The 19,976-nt window shown below is 43.3% G+C and overlaps 2 long non-coding RNA genes across 4 annotated transcripts in view; one reads left to right on the top strand and one right to left on the bottom strand.

The window, feature by feature from the left end:
• Positions 1–19,976, bottom strand: part of LOC104674469 — a 162,523-nt gene that overhangs the window by 37,967 nt on the left and 104,580 nt on the right. For all 3 annotated transcript variants that reach the window (XR_004057978.1, XR_004057979.1, XR_004057977.1), the window contains exon 3: positions 3,044–3,100. This is a non-coding gene — a long non-coding RNA (uncharacterized LOC104674469). The remainder of the gene's footprint in view (positions 1–3,043; positions 3,101–19,976) is intronic.
• On the top strand, positions 13,754–15,422 carry LOC115898270. The gene is made up of 3 exons (XR_004057980.1): positions 13,754–13,906; positions 14,315–14,371; positions 15,326–15,422. It is a non-coding gene; the product is annotated as an uncharacterized LOC115898270 (long non-coding RNA).

Raw genomic sequence — 19,976 nt, 5'->3', positions numbered from 1 at the left:
AACTACCAACTACTCCAGTGAGATCGTTTCAAAGCAGGAAACTGGGATACAGTATCTTGTGTACTGCATATTAGCTTTAGAAATAGCCCTCAAAGATAGGTGAATATTGGTTCAGTTTTGTTTAAAAGAACATTTTTGCACATTATAATTTGTAAAATGTGTCATATTTATGGAGAAATCTTAGGTGTATGTACATAATTGCAATTCCTTTATAAACTTGCATCTGAAATCAGTGAGAAGTTTGCTAAGACAAGGATAGTACAGAATCACTGTGATAATCTAACTAGAGTTTCAAGGTAAAGAAGCAATAGATTTTAAATTTTGTATTTTTCCAGCACTAGCTTTTATAGCTAGCACCAATCATACCTTCCACAGAAGAAACCAAGCTGCAAACCTATACCAGTTAAAAATTAAGTTCTTCTACCATTTGATACAGCCATCCCACTACTGGGTATACACCACCCCAAAATTAAATCATTATATAAAAAGATACCTGTAGTCATGTTTATCACAGCACTATTCACTATAGCAAAGTTATGGAATCAACGTAAGTGTCCATCAACTGATGACTAAATGAAAAAAATGTGGTCATATATACAATGGAATACTACCCAGCCATAAAAAAATGAAACTAATGTCTTCTACAGCAAGATGGATGGAACCAGAGGTCATTATTTTAAGCAAAAAAAAAAAAAAAAAAAAAATTCAGAAGTGAGAAGTCAAATACTACATGTTCTCAATGATAAGTGGAGCTAAATATATGTGCACGTGGACATAGAGTGTGGAATAACAGTCACTGGAGACTTGGAAGGGTGAGAGAGTGGGAGGAGGGTAAGGCATGAGAAATTACTTAATGGGTACAATGTACACTATTCAGGTGATGGTTACATTAAAAGCTCAGGCTTCACTACTACACAGTATATCCATGTAACAAAACTGCACTTGTACCTTTTAAATTTATACAAATACAAAAAATCGGTTCTCATTTATCTTGGAAGAGTGAATTATTTCCAAAAGTTTTAAATGGATCCAAACCTCTACTTAACTGTCATTTTGCAGTCTCATTAAAAAATACACGAAGGTGAGGACTCAGGTTTTACCATGAAATCCTTTTCTCCTACTAGATTGCAGCTCCTTAAACTGGGTTATAATGTGTGACTACATTTCAGTTAATCAGATGTTGAGCTAAACACTGAAAATGTTTGAAGAGATTAGGTAGATGACTTCAACACATTCCAGTACACAAGCTCACCTGCACACTATGAAAGTTTAAGGTACTAAAAAATGACAAGGTGATGAACTTCAGCATAGAAAAACAATGCAATACTACACTTAGGCCAGCAGATGTCTCTCTACAACCCACAGCACCAACCAAGAGATAACCAGGTATCTAACAGCACAGGACTGATCTTATTCAAAATGGTAAACAAAAGGATTCTTAGGTTTTGATCAGGAGAAGAATGTTCAAGTTCAGACAGAAAGTTGAGGGAACAGTAGGTGAGAAAATAGAAACAGAAGCTTATTACAAAAGGAAGGAGAGAGCCTGGCACATAAAGAATAAAGTTAAAGCAGGTTCGAGGCATTTTTAGGGGTAAAAAAAGGCTGGACAAGTTAGAGAAGAATATCGGGAGAAGGGCAAGAAACCATGCATCCCTACCATAGCGCTGAAATACTGCAAGTTTGTCAAAGGACAACCGACTAGCAGGTTAAGAAATCCACTTTGCTGATTATGATGAACACTAAAAAGAGAGAAAAAGGAAAAAGAAAAGTGATAGAATATAAAAAATTCTATCCCAGCTTGCACATAGTAAAGGAAACCACATACCCACATGTACAAATATGTGTGCTGGGCCCTAAGGTAACAGGTATTTCCTCCTGGGGGTTCAATTAAAAAGGTCTGAAAGCCATGGAGATATTCAGTGCACCCCCAGTGCCCCACCTCTCCCTCATGCTAATAATGCCAGCTGCAAGACCTCCAAAACAGAAACATAACTGTCAAAGGTAATATCCCCAAATCCCCGAAGGGAGACATGGTAAAACATACATCATATTTAAAATTAATTATGTAAATTATGAAGCAGAAGTCAGGGCTGAGGAAGATGCAATATGAATGCCATGAGAGAAAAGTCTAACTACCAGATGCGACTCTCAGTCCCATCTCTGGCATCTTTTCCCACCCTGAATAAAGGTATGACACCCTGAATAAAGGGGCTGAAGGGGAGCTGGCAGGAGAGACAGCAAGGCTGGGGACGAGGCAGATGGCAGTACCTACAGCATCTATCTAGCCAGGAACTGGTGAAGATCCAGAGAGATGGGAGTGGAGTGAGCAGAAAGATAATCCATTGAACGTCAAATCCCATCACTAAGTAGAGGAACTGGACACATAATATGCCCCTTATTAACATTTGCTGAAGGTGTCAGTAGGTCTCCGCAATGCCAACAGTTTGAGTACAATTACAGGAAGTTAGTGCCTAAGCAGGCATGATCGTTTGGAGCTTCTTATTCTAAGGATATCACTGGCCATCATCAGAAAATGGGAGTGCTGCTGCTTTTAACTCCATCCTCACCATCTTTAGTAACTGTCAGCCATTTCATAGCCACCTGGAAGCTACGCTATGCTCCCTGGGAACTACGTCTTCAAGAATTTTAAAGAAGTTTGTTCGGTTTCAACTGGAAACCAGTCTGACACTTGGAAGGTCAAAGACAAAAATGAATGGGTGCTCAAGGACACAGGGTGCTCAAAGATTAAGACGTTTCAAAGAGGTTGGTTTTAAGGTACATTTCTCAGAGCCACGACAACAGGCTTTACAGAGGCCATGTCAGAACTTACCAATGATGTTCACACTTGCTTTAGGAGAAGAGTCTGCTTTTGTTGGGTATTTTTGGTTTATATAACTGGTTTATTTGGGGCTTATGTACATTTAAAAGAACTTAGTAACAGCAAACACCTACATACTGTTTACTATGTACCATGTACTATTCTAGGCATTTACAAATATTAACTTATTTAATAAATGTATATACAACTACTAATCTCAGTTACCTGTTCAGTGGTTTATTCTGTTTCACTAAAAGTATCTCTGCTTCTTCCATTTTCCTCCTGCAAAATAGGAGGAGAATATCGTTAGAGAATAGGTACAAATGCACACAAAATGTTTTACATTATTATTTGCTATTTTCCAGACTCAGAGTGCCAAAAAGACTTCATTGAACTTTAGCCAATTATTTCAGCTGCCTAATTTTACTGAGTTCCTAAATAGAATCTTAAGAAAACATAATTACTACATACACAGATAATAAGAGATTTGAAAAACAAGTAACTTGTGGCTTCAAAAGAAATTAAGGTAACACAATAAAAAGTTAGATGCACAGGGAAAAACTTAGAGTAAGACTCTCCTGGACTCTGAATCCTTCTACATTTGATATGCCTTTTCAAACCACATTCCTTCAAGTTCTTTTTCAGGTGGGCACTACGTTTCCTCACTACGTGAAATAATTGCTGTTCTAAAGATAGAAACAATTGGTGGATTTGGTTTTAAAGATTTACTTAAAATTTTAAAAAAATAATGGAAAGCATTTGTCAAAAAGAGAGGTTATTCCCCAGAAAAGGTAATTGTTCATAATCTCTGGCAGGTGACATTTACCCTTGGGAACTCACGAATGTCTAGGTTCTGTCCCTGAAATCTCTGGCTCCAAAAGTCTCTCTCTCTAAGGTACCAGAGACGATCACGTTGATCAATACTGATTCATGCTAACAAAGCTCTTAAGAGACTGATAAAGTCAAAATGGTGAAGTATTCACTTATAAGGAAAAATGCAATTGTCAGATATCCTGGATACTTGCTCCATCCAGTTTGGAAGCCAGTAAACCTAGGCATAGGCACCTCACAGGCAGGCAAAGATTAGGGCAAATTAATGGCAGATTGCTCAGTGAGCATATCAAAGCAGTCACCACCTAGATGCCAACGGCCTCCAAAACAATCTCTAGCCAAGCATTATCCTACCTTCTCCACCACCACCATCCTAGTCCAAGCTGCCACTGTTCTTTCTCCTGGACAAACACAAAACACTTCTTGCTGTCTTCCCAGCTTCCACACTTCCTCCCTTCCAATTCACTATGCACGTGTCCAGAGTAAACCCTTTGTTTGTTTTGGAGATAGGGTCTCACTGTCAGTCAGGCTGGAGTACAGTACTACAATCATAGCTCACTGTAGCCTCAAACTCGAGGGCTCAAGCGATCCTCCCACCTCAGCCTCCCAAGTTGCTGAGATAATATACAAGTGTGCACTACCATGCCCACTCATTTTTTATTTTTTGTAGAGACAAGGTCTTGCTATGTTGCCCAGGCTAGCCTGGAACTCCCGGCTTCAAGTGACCCTCCTGTCTCAGCTTCCCGAGATGCTGGGCTATAGGTATGAGCCACCATGCCTGGCACAAAAGAAACCTTTTAAAATAGAAAACAGATCGTGGCTGAGCCCCACCTAAATCCTCGCTTTAGTGCTCTGCATTGGTCTATGATAAACACAGGGGATGACTCTTGGCCCTGCTGCAGCCCTGCCCCCTCCATGCACCACCCTCCCTTGTCATCCTCTCACTTCAGCCACGCTGGTCTCCTTTCACTCCTATGAATAAACGAGATCCCTCAACACCTCAGAGATTTTGCACACCTTGTTTTCTCTCCTTGAAAATTAATGCACACATTCTGCCCTCCCTCCCCCGACATACATGCCTACCCAGGAACCTGTGCGTTCTCACTCCAGTAACATGATCCCACGACTAGGCCAAATTCCCCTATGCTAAGCTCCCAGGACACCTTGACCTTCTCCACCAGAGCACTTGAACAGTTTGTAACTACACGTAACTATGCATTACGCATTTATTTAATTTAGATCCCTCTCTCTCACCAGACTATAAGAAGCTCCATGAGGGCGGACACTGAGCTCATTTTATTAGTGTGTTCCCTGGCAGTGACTACTCAACAGATAGGTTCTTGAATGAATGGTGGCTTCGGGCTTTCAGAATCTATTGCCAAATTGATTCCAAAAACAGGGACACGGGGCTCTGCTGAAGAGGCTCCATCCCCCACATTGGGCGCCCCCACCACTGGGTCACCAGTAATTAGATGGACATTGTCTACATTCACTTCTGTAAATTTTTGTGTCCTACACTTCCACGGCCAAAATGAATCTTCAGATCTTAAAAAAGAAATAGCACAAAGTTCAAGACACATTTGGGTAGCAACCCAGCAGAGAGGACTCACAGCAGTGGGTTACTAAGAAACACTATAAACAAAAAGGAAAACAAATTTCAGCCAAAGGAAGTCCTTGGTGAAACAACCCTGGCGAGTGGATACACATACACACACAGACCAAAGCAGTGGCTCTCGGAGGAGGGTGCGTGAGATCCTGGGTTTGCTGCGGGATGCCACCACAACCAGGGGGGCCAAGAGCAAGGCAGTGTGAGATTCTACGAGGAGGCCCCACTCCCTGCCCCTCCCATCGCCAGGGCCTGCCCCGCATGCTTGGCACACAAGAGACCCAGCGTGCACTGAGTGTGGTGCTCTCCCATTTGCCTAACAAACCAACAATTAATGGGCATTTCCTAACTCACTGCATAGAGTGCTTTAAGTGGTTCACAGCTGTGGTTAATTTTTATACGATGTTCTAACATTTCAATCTTCTTATGTGATAGGGATGAGAACAAAACTGGTGGGAAGAAACCTCATAATACATTTGGCTCTAAATTCATATCTAGTTATAGGGTTAAAGAGGGTCAATTTCATTCATCCTTTCAAAATAGCATGCACTGCAAATAGTGTGCACCTCATTCCAGGTGGTGTGGATAGGCAGTGAACAAAACAAAAGGCCTTTTCAAGGAGTTAACATTCTGGAAGGAGACTGACAATAAATACTAAAGTAAAAGATAAAACCCATCAGATGACAATACATGGTATGAAGAAAAGCAAAGCAAGAGAGGGTGACAGAGAATGTGTGTGTGTTGGGGGTAGGGGGTGGAAGTCAACATTTAAATAGGGCGTTCAAGGAAAGTCTCCCTGAGAAACTGCCATATGAGCAAAGATCTGAAGAATGTGGAGAAGAGAACCATGCAGACATCTTGGGAAGGGCAGTTCCAGACAGAGGGACCAGCAAGTGCAAAGGGCCTGAGGCTGAAGCATGGCCTGTCTTGGGACATATGAGGGAACAGTAATAGGAGGTGAGATCACAGATGTGAGCGAGGGGTTTCATAGTCCAGCACTAAAGACTGTTGGCTTTGATTCTGAGAGCCACGGAATTCAACTGAGGTGATGCATGCAGCACCCTGCCCCATGGAATGCTGGAGAGGGGCAGGGACATGATCTGGCTGTGTTGAGAATAAACTGAAAAGAAGGCAAGGAGGCAGCTAGGCCAGTGACCAGGCTACTGGGACAATGCAGATAGGAGAGGACAAGGGCTTGGACTAGGTGCACCAGCACAGGGGCTGCTACAGAGTTGTTGGGGTCTTCGCAGAGCTTGAAGCAAAGGCCCTGGAGCTAACTCTCGCTTCCCTAAGGGCTGATCTTACTGATCTTAATGCTCTTCTCACTAACCATGCTTTTTGTTTTAATTAGTACTTTTAGAAAAGAAAATTTAGTGGGTTTTAATCTGCTACAGAAGTGATAGATGATCAGGCTGGGCATGTTGGCTCATGCCTGTAATCCCAGGACTTTGGGAGGCTGAGGCAGGTGGATCACCTGAGGTCAGGAACTCAAGACCAGCCTGGCCAACATGCTGAAACTCTGTTTCTACTAAAAATGCAAAAATTAGCCAGACGTGGTGGTGTGCCCTTGTAATTCCAGCTGCTCAGGAGGCTGAGGTGGGAGAATTGCTTGAACCCAGGAGGCAGAGGCTGCAATGAGCCGAGATTGCGCCACTGCACTCCAGCCTGGGCAACAGAGCGAGACCCTGTCTCAAAAAGAAACAAACAAACAAACAAAAAAACACACAGTAATAGATGATCTTTATAGAGAGTGCAAAAGGTCAAGTAAATCAAACCTTTGCATCACATTATAAAAGAACTTAACATACAAGTGCTTCTTATACTGGTCACCACCATATATTAGCATTTTAAATCTACTGTGAAAAGAAGAGACTTCTTCCCTAGGCGAGGAGAAAGATCATTCTATACACATGACCATGGTAGTCAACGACTCTATGTAACAAAAGGTTTCCCACTTGAAGATCTATTGATCTACAGCAGGACAAACACCAAACAGAAGCACTGTATTCTTAAAACCAAGCTTAGGTCAGTATGGGCTAACCCTGAAATCTTTCAGCTGCGCCAGTTTGAGATTCATGAAGAAATGTTTGGCCCATCACTCACAAAACTACACTTTGCGGCACAAAGACTTTCTCTCAGAGACACATATGATGATAATATAAAGTAAAATTTAGATAGGGTGAAATTCTTTAAAAATGAAATAAAGTACCCTTCTTAGTCTCTGCATTGTTGATTAACACGGGACTTAAAAAAAAGGGGGGAGGGAAGCTCAGTGTGCAGAACTGTCGTCATGGAAACCATCCTACTCCAGGGCAGGGGAGCAGCTCTTCATGCTGTCATCAAGCCACCAAGACTCTCATCTGTTTGGGAGACAAAGCCACGTCCTCCCCTAATCAGAACATTGCTGTTTAGTCAAACATGATGACTTGGCCTGGTGTGTAGCTGCAAACAAAATTAAACTGTGATTCTCCACATTGGACTCTTATGGCTGATATGCCGTATTTGTTTAGCTTCTCTTGAACAGAGCTACCAACAGATCAGTCACTCATGGTGACTCAGGGAGTATCAACTGTCCACTAGAGCAGAGCTTTTCAAACTCCCAGGTGCACAGGAGCTGCCTGCAAGTCCTGTTAAAAAGCAGATTCTTACATAGATAACTCTTATGACAATATTGCCTGTGCTATAACATACGTCTCTCAACTCTTCTGAGCTATTTTAGTTCATCTTAATTCATTTTTATTAACATTTTTCAGACATGTATTTCTTTCTTAGTTTGCTTCTGAAGTATAAAAGATAACAGTGGCGAGGTTTAAAAAAAAAAAATACTGCTTCTCTCTGACAAGATCCCCAGCAAAGGATCACCTGAGCCTGGGAGATGGAGGCTGCAGTGAGTCCTGATTGTGCCACTGCACTCCAGCCTGGGCAACAGAGTGAGACTCTGTCTCAAAAACAAAACAAAACAAAAGGATCCCCAGCATATTTGTGAGCATGACCTATTTTTTGTTTCTCTGAAATCCTAAGATGACCAAAGGAAGAAGTGTAGTGAAAAAAGGCTGAATGTAAGTCAGTAAGCAAAGGAGAGTCTAGTCTAACACCCATGATTGTTCTTATCCCTTGGGAATCCTGTAAAACCACAGAGGGAGGGACCTGGCAGAAAGGAAGCCAACAGACAAGAGGCTATAGCAGGCAACAACTGCTTTGGAGATCTATAAGATAAATCAGGGAGATCACAATCAATTGTTTATAGACTCTGAAAGGACCAACAAGAATTACCGTTGAGTTACGTAAAGAAAAAACTACCAGCCAACATCTATTAAGGAGGATAAACAAAGGTATACACAGCTTGGGGCAAGATTTGAAGAAGCACAACCCCACCTACATACAAAGGCACGTGGCAGAGAGCAGGCCGACTCATTCTGTGTGGCTCCTGTGGCTTGAACACAAAAGTAAAATAGAAAAGGAGAAGGTGGGCACAGTGGCTGACCACCTGTAATCCCAGCACTTTGGGAAGCAGAGGTGGGCAGATGACCTGAGGTCAGGAGTTTGAGACCAGCCTGGTCAACATGGCGAAACTCCGTCTCAATTAAAAATACAAAAATTAGCTGGGCGTGGTCGTATGCGCCTGTAGTCCCAGCTACTCAGGAGGCTGAGGCAGGAGAATCACTTGAACTTGGGAGGCAGAGGTTGCAGTGAGCCGAGATTGTACCACCGCACTCCAGCCTGGGTGACAGGGTAAGACTCCATCTCAAGAAGAATAATGATAAAAGGAAATGGACTTGGGCACAATATAGGAAAATACCTTCCTTTGTTGTTGTTTTTCTTTTCGAGATGGAGTCTTGTCCTGTTGCCCAGGCTAGAGTGCAGTGTCGAGATCTCAGCTCACTGCAACCTCCACCTCCTGGGTTCAAGTGATTTTTCTGCCTCAGCCTCCCAAGTAGCTGGTATTACAGTGGCATGCCATCAAGCCTGGCTAATTTTTGTATTTTTAGTGGAGATGGGTTTCACCACTTTGACCAGGGTGGTTTCGAACTCCTGACCTGAGGTGATCCACCTGCCTCAGCCTCCCCAAGTGCTGGGATTACAGGCGTGAGCCACTGTGCCCCGCCTCATCTGACAGGTTTTAAAGTGGCAGTAAGAAGTGGTCTGTGATACAGACATACTTTCTAACAAAATACACTTCTCGGACACAGAACTTTTCTTTTTGCGAAGTAAGGAGCTCCCACAGTTCCTGAGATAGTCTCCACCTGCCACCCTGTTCCTCTCCAATGCCGTACACTGCAAACATGCCAAGCCGGATGCCACTCCCCAGACAGCTTCACGACTGCAAACATCACATGGGCTGTGCCTACAACGCTTTTCATTTCTGGGCCATCCCTGCAAACTTGAAAACCCAACCTCCTCTGTGAATCTTGTGCTCTCTCTCCTCCAAGCAGAGTGGCTAGCCTGCTTCTCACCGGCTCAGCGTACTTCTCCCCTGCACCATCTCCCTCTGCTGTCAATATCTAGACTGTTGGGTCTCTGAGGGCAGGATCACGTGCTATTTCCCTGTGTATCCTCAGTGCTGACCATAGTGACCTGGACACAGCACACACTGGATGATGGGAGTAAGGAAGAAGAGGGGAGGCAGGTAAAGAAAGAGATGACGATGCCTAAATTATCATCTGCTATGCATACGGTAGAAGGAACTCCAATACTGACAGGAATGTTGATTTGAATGAACTTACTCTACACAGAAAGACATGGATTACTGTGGCCTTCATTAAGGCTATTTTATGTATGTTTACAATCCATTTATTGTTATTTAGCTGTTTAGAAATAGTCCCAATATTTTGCTTTTACTCATCTATATGTCATAGTTTTTAGCAGTGTAAATAAAGTCTAAGTTCTTACATAAAAAACCATCTTTCAAAGTTACTGAGATGCCTGCAGAAAATGGTTCCACAGCATTTCACTGCAGTTTGGAATAACTCTGTATCATTAAAACAAGCACAGGGGCCTCTACTGGCAATACTACCTAGCAACACTTTGTAAGCCTTTATGTTAAAACGCTGAATACCAGAAAGTGAAGTGAGTCTTCAAACTTTCCCTAATTCAGGCAAGCCTTAGGGAAGATTGATTGATTGACTGATTGATTGATTTTAGATGGAGTTTCGCTCTTGTGGCCCAGACTGGAGTGTAGTGGCGCAATCTCGGCTCACTGCAACCTCCGCCTCCTGGGTTCAAGCGATTCTCCACCATGCCCGGCTAATTTTGTGTTTTTAGTAGAGACGGGGTCAGGCTGGTCCATGTTGGTCAGGCTGGTCTCGAACTCCCAACCTCAGGTGATCCACCCACCTTGGACTCCCAAAGTGCTGGGATTACAGGCGTGAGCCACCATGCCTGGCTGGGAAGTTTTATTTTACCATTTGTTCATTTTCTTACACTCTAACATCCAAGGCAACAACCTACTTCAAGACATGACATGTTTGGGCTCTGTGGTCACTTCCATCAAGGGCCATTTGACTGGGGCTTCTCAGGGGCGTGGCATGTAGGTGAATACATCTGAGAACTACAGAGCCATTGCTAACAACGCTCATTACTATTCGAAATGATCAGCATCAGGCACATCGGCACCTTTCCCTCCACCACCAGAACCAACACCCGAGCCACAGAGCTGGGCTCTGCTGCTGCATAGGGCACCAAGTCAGCACCGGCACCTCCCGGCCATCCTTGCTGTCTCCCCATTCTTCCCCAGCATGGGGCCTATCAGCACACTCCCAAACTCACCTTCCCAGCAGCCTGGTTCCTTTAGTCCCACTTTCTATCCTGGACTACTGCCTTGAGGGACAACAGAATGGTTTCTGGACTCTTTGGACACCAAGGCCAACCTGGGCTGCTGTAGGAACAAGGCCTAAAGAAGGAGGCTGCAGCCTCCACACCCTGGGTGTCAGAGTCATGTGCGTGTGAACTGCCAGCCTCATTTCGTTGTGTTACTACAGAGAGAAACACGGTGGACCTTCTCTATTATGAGAACACCATAGTCTAGAAGGAGTGAATGAAGGTCTTTATTTCATGAGACTTAAAAAAAAAAAAATAGCTTCAAGATGCAGTTTTAGAAACATTAGCAGACATCTTGTGGTCTAACATCAATTCATAAATCAGATCCTACAACTGATTTTAGCAGATCTTTTCAATAAAATGCTGTATTCATAAAATGGAAAAAAGGCAGGATGGTGCAGCAAATCGGCCAACCGCAGACTATATCATATTGATTTCATCTGACATCTTTTTTTTTTTTTTTTTGAGATGTAGTCTCACTCCGTCGGCCAGGCTGGAGTGGCAGTGGTGCGATCTCGGCTCACTGTAACCTCTGCCTCCCAGGTTCAAACGATTCTCCTGCCTTGGCCTCCCAAGTAGCTAGGACTACAGGCACACGCCACCATGCTCAGCTAATTTTCTTTTTTTCTTTTGTATTTTCAGCAGAGAAGAGGATTCACCATATTGGCCAGGCTGGTCTCAAACTCCTGGGCTCAGGCAATCCTCCTGCCTTGGCCACCCAAAGTGCTGGGATTACAGGCATGAGCCACCATGTGTGGCCCTAGCCCATTTTCTTTTCTTTTCTTTTTTCTTGAGGCGGAATCTCATTCTGTTGCTCAGGCTGGAGTGCCAGGGTGCAATCTTGGCTCACTGCAACCTCTGCCTCCCGGGTTCAAGCGATTCTCCCACCTCCGTCTCCCGAGTAGCTGGGATTACAGGTGTGCACCACTATGCTCTGCTAATTTTTTGTGTATGTATATTTTTAGGAGAGACAGGGTTTCGCCATAGTGGCCAGGCTGGTCTCGAACTCCTGACCTCAAGTGATCTACCCACTGCAGCCTCCTGAACTGCTAGGATTACAGGCATGAGCCACCACACCCAGTCTCATCTGACAGGTTTTAAAGTGGCAGTACAAAGTGGTCTGTGTTCCATGACACAGAGTACGAATCTACTTCCAAATGAAAAATATTCACGTATCACCCAAACAGGATGGCTGCAGAAAGAACAAAAGCGAACATGCTGAGAAATAAGATGTCTGGTGGTTACTCTTGATTTGAGGCTGTTTGCACATAGGGTCTAGTTTTCAAAACAAAATCTTTGCTTGTTTTGCCAGTTCTTTCTTATATTTGAGCAAATTAGAGGGGAAATAAAATGGCAGAATTCAAACTAAATTCTTGCTGCCTCCAAGATTCCTCAGCCATGAGGGAGAAGGATGCTGCCTCTTAGGAAGATTCATCCAGATTCTGACTATAGGGCAAAGACCGCCAAATCCTAGTTCCTCATTTTGAAGTCTGGTTAACTTATTAGAAAGAATTCACACCTGTAATCCCAGCACTTGGGGAGGCCAAGGCAGGAAGATCATTTGAGCCTAGAAGTTTCAGACCAGCCTACAACATAGCAAGATCCCTGCCTCTACAAAAAATAAAAAATTAGCCAAGTGTGGTGACACATGCCTTTAGTCCTAACTACCTGGGAGGGTGAGGGAGGAGGATGGCTTGAGCCCAGGAGGTGAAAGCTGCAGTGAGCCAAGATCGTACCCCTGTACTCCAGCCTGGGCGACAGAGTGAGACCTTGTCTCAAAAAAAAAAAAAAAAGATTTACCCAATACCCACTATCCCTACAATAAGCCTGGAGTTCACAACCTGGGAAGAAGATAGAGGAAAAAGAGCAACTCTTGAGAGCTCGCTCAGTGCCCGCAGTTTCATGGTCACCTTTAGAGGGGCCTCTGGGGAAACAGTAACCGATGGTAATGAGTCAGGGCTCAGAGTGCCTAAGTTAAACTTTCTAAGCTCAGCTCTGCCCAGGGGAGCTTTCCAACCTGCAGAGCCTTCTTGCCACCCTATCCCACACCACCTACCACAGGAGAGGCCCCACACTCACCTGTTCTACAGAGAAAAGAAACGCACATCTGCCCCAAGGAGAGGACTTAACTAGGACAACGGGATTCAATGTTTACCGGGCTAACAAGAAAAACGCTAAACAAGCCAGGAACCCATAACTAAGTGTCAAACAGACCTGCGAGGCCCAATGTGGCCTGCTTCACAGGAAGAGGAATACAGGCACCTCTCTGAAGCCCTGGGTCGAAACACTCCCACAAATCCCCCCAGGACGCAGACGGAAGATGCCCTGCAGCCACTCCTGGCCTCCAGAACTGGGAGGGGCTCAAGCTCTCGCCCAGTGCGAAGGCAAGAGGCCTCTATTCCTGGCTATAGGAATCAAAAGAAACTCATGGACTTCCAGAGAGCCTTGCTAAAGACCTCGAAACTCAGGAACCATGTAGGGAGCCCTACTGTTCAACACTGTATGTTGTATGTTGCCCTCTGGGCTTGCAGATATTTATGTATGTGCAATACCAAGGGGCAAATAAAGAGCCAAACTGTGGAAAACAAACAGGGGAGCAGTGGCAGTTCTTGGAGTTGGGGAAAAAAGAGAAAACGTGTTCTTTAAAATGAAAATATTTGTTTTTCTAGAATTGAGAATGCAAAGAAATGCCCAGAAAGCACCGGCGAGTTGCAGGAGAAGGGTGACAACACAGTCTGCAGCGAGAACAGAGAGTTCGCAGAGCCTGGGTGTGTGCCTGCTTCCATTCCCGCCCACCCACAGTTTCTGGGGCAAACAAATTCTTGGCTGAGCAGGTATGTGTGGGAGGCCTGATTTATTTTCCAACCATTAGAGCTTTGCCCAGAACTACTTAATCAGGATTTTTCAAGGTCATACATTCAACTATGATGTTATAGCCTTATGAAACAAATAACTCTGGGGTCTATGGGGCAGGCGGGTAGGGAGCGACAAGAAGAGGAAGAAAAAAATTAACCACTCTCATCTGATCTAGCTTCCCAACCATTCTTACCTTGTATCTACTATATAGTCTCAGAAAATTGACACACTGGACAAATGCATAGCTAAAAGAAATACTAGTTAATTATAATGCTTACTTTAAAGCAGGCACCATTCTAAATGCTCTGTATATACTGACTTATTTGACTCTCACAACAATCCTTTGAGGCGGATACTAATATTATTGTTCTAATATTATTTAACAGACGCGCGAAGAGGTTAAGTGACTCACCCAAGGACCAAGGGCCGGGTGGTGCACCCAGGTAGGTTGTGCTTTCCCACTCTGCTATACTCCCTCTCTGTGCTCTGCCGTCCTGTCCCTCAAAAGAGCTTATTTCAGTCATGGTATATCTAATTAATTTTCCCAGTGCGGTAGAGTTTTATTTAAGCTACTTTCTTGAAAGGAATACTATCAGAGCCGGTCTCAACCTCAAAGTACAGATGAGACACTACCAACCCTGCTGCTTAAAAAGCCATATAATTTTAGGAGGGCTGGAAAAGTCCCAAGGCTCAAACCACAATTCACTCTCACACAGAGCCTGATTAGAAGCAGTTCTGGGCAAAGCTTTGATCCTGTTAAAATGTACAAGCTTCTGGGAGGCGTTCACTTTATGCTGTTATCATTTTGTAGGAAAAGTTGCATTGTTATCTTTTTTAATACAGTTTAATGATAAGAACTTCAGGTGGTTTCCAGGCATCTGATTCACCTGTCCAGTTCTGACCTGTTTCCTGCTGGGTACCTGGAACTCTCCAGGAGCTGGCACATAAATAAGTGTTCAATATTGCCAGCGTGGGCGAACGAATGAATCAATGAATGGCTGTCATTCCTGCAGATGCTAGGTTTAGGGCATGACGCATGTAGGTATCAAAGGGGCAGCCAAGTTAGGCAAAATTATCACATTAAAAGTCTAAATGTGAACAAGTAAATCTCTGCCAGATAGTAACAACTGAAAGAGACCTCAGGCATGCTTACGTTGTATATATAGAGAATGGTCTTTTTGAAGATGATATTTTAAAATGCATATGCAGTAGAGCTAATACACCTAATGAAGAAGGTAATAAATGGTTTAAGAAGTAAGTGATGTCTACGTAATTTCCCCCTAAAATTATACTCTCCCAATAGGTAACATGCCCTAGGACATCATCTTTTCTCCCAACAGTCTCCTATCCAAGTCCTCTGTGTACTCAAAGTCCTCCCCAAATGCCTTCTTTTCCAGGAAATGTTCCCTGGCTTTCTGGCCAGAAGAGGTCACTCCCCAGTTTGTACTCAAAGGTACTTTGTTCTTTCTTCTTCTACACAAATTCATTTTCTGAATTGTAGTTATTTTTCTCATCTGCACTACCAACTTGTCCCTAACTTCTTCCCTGTATTCCACAGGGAACCATACATTCTTCCTAACGTAAACCAAGCATCTAGTAAAAAGCAGGCTGTTTTTTAAAAGACTCCTATGGAAGTGCTCCAAGGATACCACAAACATCTGTTTCTGATGTTCAAATATATTTTTGGTATTTTTTAAGCTTTAAGAAAACAACCTGAAATGGTTTATATGCAAACTTTTCACGCACTGCAGATCTCTGCCCATGAACGTGATGTGTGCCAATAAACCCGGCCAGGCCGGGCAACCTTGCAGCCCTCACAGGAGGCTGCTCTGCCTGCTCTGTGCTCACTCACATGTGAACTTCTCCTAAGTGTGACATTGGTGAGGGAAGCTGTAGGCCCAACTCAGCCCTGTGAGAAGTACCTGCCTGCACAGTCTGCTCTCCTAAAGTTGTTCAAGCAAGCACATGAATACAAAACCACACCCTAGCGTGGGCTTCGATTAAATGCCAGGCAAGGCTCAGGGCCATCTGTACGGCCTTGCTTTCATGGCACCGTAAAGTCCTTTGTGATAATATCCCACTTGAGAGAGAGTAAATATTTATTCTAAGAATTAGATGTTTCCTGTATGACTAGATTTATGATAAGGAATGTGAGCAACTGTTTCCTAAGTTCAGTTACAGGGTTTCTTACAGCTTTGAAACAAATACTCCCTACCTTCCATGGGCTGAACTAAAATGTATCCTGGAATCCCAAGGCAAGGTATTTAAACCAAACCAAAAACTCTGTTATGGTTTGCAAACAATTATCTATAAAAACAGACTTTAAAAATATCCTGTATTTAAAGCAAAGCATGCAATTTTTTTTAAAGACAGAAGATGATGTGACTATAGTTATTAGAAGTTAACAATACCTGACTTAAAAAGTTTTCTGTCTTCGTAATAGCCTCATTGTTCTTACTGACACGGCAGTAAATAAACCTCGTAAGTGTAAACTTCAAAAATTTATACTTAGTAAGATAGCACCTTATCTGTTTTATATGGTAGAGTTTCATGTAAGATTTCAGTTAGTGAAAAGATTCACTGCTTCCCAAAAGTTTGAAAACTTCTCTTAATGTTCCTTAAACATCAGTCTATGGCTGCAAGAGACCTGGAGAAGATGTTTTCATACATGTGTTCCTGGACCATTTTCCTCAGTAATTTCCTTGTACTAGATACAAAGGTAAGAATCTAAACTTAACCAAAAAAAAAAAAAAAAAAAAGAAACCACTAATCTAATACCATATTCATAGAATTTATTTAACTGTCTTAAAATTTCACGGACCATCAATACCCAGAGCATCAGTGTGGCTTCCAGAATCTTACTTTATTTAAAATTTGGACAAAGACGATTTCTCTTGCATTCGGCCCCTATTCTGCATGATTTCTCAAAGTCAACATCAGGGTTTTTCAAGTATTTGCAGGCTCCTTCAGTTTGAGAAATACACACACACACACACACACACACACACACACACACACATATATATATATATTTTATTGAGATAGAGTCTCGCTCTGTCGCCAAGCAGGGATGCAGTGGCGCAATCTCAGCTCACTGCAACCTCCGCCTCCTGGATTCGAGTGATTCTCCTGCCTCAGCCTCCCGAGTAGCTGGGACTACAGGTGCTCACCACCATGCCTGGCTAATTTTTGTATTTTTAGTAGAGGTGGCGTTTCACCGTGTTGACCAGGATGGTCTCGATTTCTTAACCTCATGATCTGCCCACCTTGGCCTCCCAAAGTGCTGAGATTACAGGCGTGAGCCACTGCACCCGGCCGAGAACCATTAATATTTTTTAAATTTAATTTGAAGTTCTGGGATACACATGCAGGACATGCAGGTTTGTTACACAGGCAAACATGTGCCATGGTGTTTTGCTGTACCTGTCAACCCATCACCTAGATATTGAGCCCCACATGCATTAGCTCTTTTTCCTGATGCTCTCCCCCACCCCCAGGGTGTGTTATTCCCCTCCTGTGTCCTTGTGTTCTCATTGCAGAACCACTAATTTTTAACAGTAGTTATTGAATATCTCCTCCCACACTGAGCTACACTTCCCAGGGCCTCCGCAGTTCTGAACTCTATACAGTTTAAAAACAGTTTCCTTGCTTAAAAATATGGAAGTAAAACAGCAGTTGAGTAGAACCACGGATTTTTCAGATGGAAAGATACTCTGAAATGCAACTCCTCTGTGTTGATTTTTTCAGGTATGGGAAACATATTTAAGAAACATACACAAGATGAAACAGGTCATTGGCAAAGTGAGAACTCAGTAGCCAGGTTTCCATGGTTTACTAAATAAAGAGATCTAAGTTCAAATTCAGATTCTTCCACTCACGAGCTATAGGCTCCTGATCCAATCCTATGAGCCCCAATTTCCTTATAGGTATAAACAGGAATAACGTAATATGTGTAGAATATATTATTCCTGTTTATACCTATAAGGATTGTTATGTAAATTGAATTGAAGACACTTAACTGTCTTCTACAATAGTGCCTGACTCCAAGTAATAAGCACACAATAAATGTTGGTTGTAGTTATAAACAGATTTTTCTTGTGGTTTTGGAAAACGAGAGGAGCATTCCCCAGGTATGAGGTAGACTAACCTGAGACTTTTGTGTTTTGAAGGCAGAGACTGAAGGAATGAGGCGCTGGAGCCCAGAGTTGCGAGTGTGAAGGTTGTGGGCCTGTGGGAACAGAGCTGGAAGTGACTCAGTCCCTGGGGTTAGTTTCCCCAAAACTGGGAGGGGAAAGATTAGGGTCCCATGAAGGGAAAAGCCCTGACCCACTCACACACCTGCAGGAGGCAGGATTCCAGATCAAAGTGTTGTCAGAGTGGAGACCTCAGTGAACAAGGGGTTGGGGGTACTCTGCAGAAAACCCCGGCAAAGCACTAACAGAGGTTCCCTTCTGAGAGGACACCATGGGGCCGGGCCAGGGACATGAATAGAGCAACCACATATGGAGGGGGCTCAGGAGTCCCTCTTCCCCTCTGGCGGAGGGAGGGGTCCCAGTAACGAGCGTGGGTTTCCCACACACTCTGAAAAGCGGGAACCCTCCATCAGATTTGATTTGATTCAGAAAAATGATTTAAATCAGGTTTAGCCTAAGGTCACACAGCTCTAACAGCGGAGCAAGGATTCAAAGCCAGGTCTGTCTGACTCCAAAGCCCTCATGCCTGTTGCCCATGTTGCCTCTGTGTGAGCAAACTTGTTCAAGCATGAGTTCCACCAACTATAGATCACCAGCAGTCTTCTCAGGTGGAGTTCAGTGTGTAGTTTTTCAACTAAAAATATTTTCTAATTAAAAAATTTTTGGTTTTTGGCAGGACTATTTGGATGGGCTCTAGACCAAGGGGTTGTATTTACAATGGCTTCCCTCTATTAAAGTTAGGAGAAAAGATTCTGTGGTGAAGATTCTGTATTTTAAAAAACGCAGTGGTAAACAAAATTTATAGTAGGCCATTGGTTTGGACTGAGCTCCTGCACTAGGCCCCAGAGACCAAACCAAAATGGAGTCACTCAGGCTGAAGTCCCGAGCCACCAAGTGGAAACTAAGTTGTTCCAAGAAATCAGGAGAGAGAGAGAAAAGCCAAACCCCCAAAAAGGCCAGTTTTAGCTGGCATGATAAGGAAGTCCCCTCTGCTTTAACCTTTGTAAGGAAAATAACTTTGAAATGACGAATCACTTTTTGTTCACTGTTTTCTTCAGCCGTTTTCTGCCTATAAAACCAACCTCCTCTGCTCAGCTCATCGCAATGCCCACTGTATTTTATAGAATGAGGTGTTGCTGTACTTTAAAACAGCAAATGAAAGCCAATTCGATCTTTAAGCTAATTTTGTTGAATTTTGTTTTTTGACAGCGGGTCAGTCTTCAGTACCTCCAGAGATATGTTTAAACCAGACACAAGAAACAAATTCCTAAAGAAATGAATCCATCCGAGTAAAAGAAGGATGGTCATGCCTCTAGGTGTCCTGGTTCAGATGAAGTCCTGGCGGTAACTCAGGCAACCAGCCAGTTATGTGGTGAACAGAACTGAGCCTATTTCCACTAGCTAGCACTCAGCTAATGCTGGCCCCTCCACATACCTTGGTTTTTAGTGGACAATCTGATAGAAACAGAAGTCCAATTATATCCAGATGGGGGGGTCTTGATAAGGAATCTCTGAGGGACTAATCTATTTGATGTAAGCCAAAGAGCTTTTTCCATTTTCAAATTACAGCTATTAACATATGTCAGATTTATACAAACGAACTTAATGCCACATCCCCCCAGAAATGGTTTTAAATTAAGATACATGTTCTAGTTGTGAGATGAATGACTTGAGCACATGTGAAAAGATCCTAAAAGGATTTCTACTTGTACTGCTGGAGGTGAATGACAAAAGTGAAAGGGCCACCACAGCCCAGTGGGTGAGGGGATTAGTGTGGGCTTCTTGCCTAGGACAAAGACTTCAGCAGGGTTACCTATACTAAAGACTTGCTGGTAGACCAACAGTATTCCCACTG

Source organism: Rhinopithecus roxellana, chromosome 6, assembly GCF_007565055.1.
Source record: "Rhinopithecus roxellana isolate Shanxi Qingling chromosome 6, ASM756505v1, whole genome shotgun sequence".
NCBI lineage: Eukaryota > Metazoa > Chordata > Mammalia > Primates > Cercopithecidae > Rhinopithecus > Rhinopithecus roxellana.
This window is presented reverse-complemented; position numbering and strand designations above follow the sequence as displayed.